The sequence below is a fragment of the Salvelinus sp. IW2-2015 genome, unplaced genomic scaffold (genome assembly GCF_002910315.2).
Source record: "Salvelinus sp. IW2-2015 unplaced genomic scaffold, ASM291031v2 Un_scaffold4151, whole genome shotgun sequence".
Classification (NCBI taxonomy): Eukaryota; Metazoa; Chordata; class Actinopteri; order Salmoniformes; family Salmonidae; genus Salvelinus; species Salvelinus sp. IW2-2015.
This window is the reverse complement of record NW_019945423.1, coordinates 15,091-17,035: the sequence shown is the minus strand read 5'-3', so window position 1 is coordinate 17,035 and position 1,945 is coordinate 15,091.

Here is a 1,945-nt window from a genome sequence, read left to right as displayed (position 1 = left end):
ACACAACACACACACCACCACACACACACACACACACCACACAACACACACACACACAAACACCCACCTCTCTCACTTCACTCACTCACTCACTCCCACTCACTCACACACACCACAACCCACCCACACACACACAGCAACACACACACACAACCCCCACCCCACCCCTCACACACAGTACACAACCACTACCCCTCACACACCCACACAGATTACCCGCAAACTCCCATATGCACTCACAAACACACATTGTTCATTGTGTGTTAAGCCCTATGTTTGTGTATCCCAGTGTGTTGTGTGTGTGTGTGTGTGTCCTTCTCCCAGCCCTGGGTCAGTGCTCTGGTCCGGGATGCCAAGGATGGTAGGTGTGACCTTCTGACGGGGCAGTGCCTGTGTCGCCAAGGGGGGCGCTTTCAGGGGTTATTCAATGTGTGACCGTGTACCCCAGGGCTACTTCAACTACCCCTCTGCCAACTTGGTATGACACAACACACACATCACTACCCCCTCTGCCACCGTGAGTTCTCAGCCAACCACATTGTGAGCACTGTGCCAGTCATTGTCTGTCTGCCAAAGACTGGCTACAAAAACACTGTTTGAGGCTGAGGACAGGACCACAGACGGTTACAGATGCCATATACTGTTCTGTCTCTCTCCAGACAACTTGACACAGGACCACAGACTTACAGAGATTCCCCATAATACGGTCGTCTCTCTTCAGACAACTGACACAGGACCACAGAAAAACGTTACAGATTCCCATATAGCTGTCTGTCTCTCTCCAGACAACTGACACACGGTTCCACAGACGTTACAGATTGCCATATACTGTCTGTCTCTCTCCAGACAACTGACACAGGACCACCAGACGTTACAGATTCCACACAATAAAACACACCTCAACTACACACACCACAACTACACACACCAGACAGCACAATAAAACACACCTCACATTAAACATTTTCTGGAGGTGCCAAACTCTCTACCCAAACCGCTTGGTGGTGATGTTTTGAGACTACATTGCAGTCGGAGACAAATCATCCTGTAACTTAAATACTGTAACTTAATCCTAAATAACTCCTAATTATTTGTAGATTTGTTAAATTGATGCTTTCGTGATCTCATGATGTTGTTAACTTCCTCTTTACCCAGTGTGCACCTGTGATCCTCGTACCTCCCTGGACTCTAGCTGCAGTGTGTCAGGYCACTGCCACTGCAGACCCAACTACAGCGGCGCCGCCTGTGACCAGTGTGCTCCCGGTTTCTACGGTTTCCCCAGCTGCACGCGTACGTTGTCAGAGTTCAGACGACATCTCAAAGCCTGATTGGTTTGATTCAATATGTAAAACTCGGTCCACTTATTTCTAAATATGTTAATAAGGCTGTTTCTATCCAATAGATGAACTTTGATTCTTAGCCTCGTGTGTTGTGTTATATTTACTATACCGTCTTATCCGAATGACACACCTGTAGACGAGATTGAGGCGGCAGGTAGCCTAGTGGTTAGAGCGTTGGACCAGTAACCGAAAGATTTCTAAATCAAATCCCCCGGAGCTGACAAGGTAAAAATCTGTCTTTCTGCCCCTGAACAAGGCAGTTAACACACTGTTCCCCGGTAGGCCGTCATTGTAGATAAGAATTTGTTCATAACTGATTTGCCTCGTTAAATAAAGGTTACATTTTWAAAAAGTATTTTAAGAATATTCTGAATGTAGCTAACTGCTAACTGGCTATCTCGGTCCACATCTACTATGCTAATGTTCATATCTGCTAGTGCTAGTGTTCATATCTCTCCTCCCTCAGCTTGTCAGTCTCCACATCTACTATGCTAATGTGTTAATATCTCTCCTCCTGTCTCCACATCTACTATGCTAATGTTCATATCTCTCTCCTCCTCCTCTCTCTCTCTCTCTCATCTACTATGCTAATGTGTTAATATCTC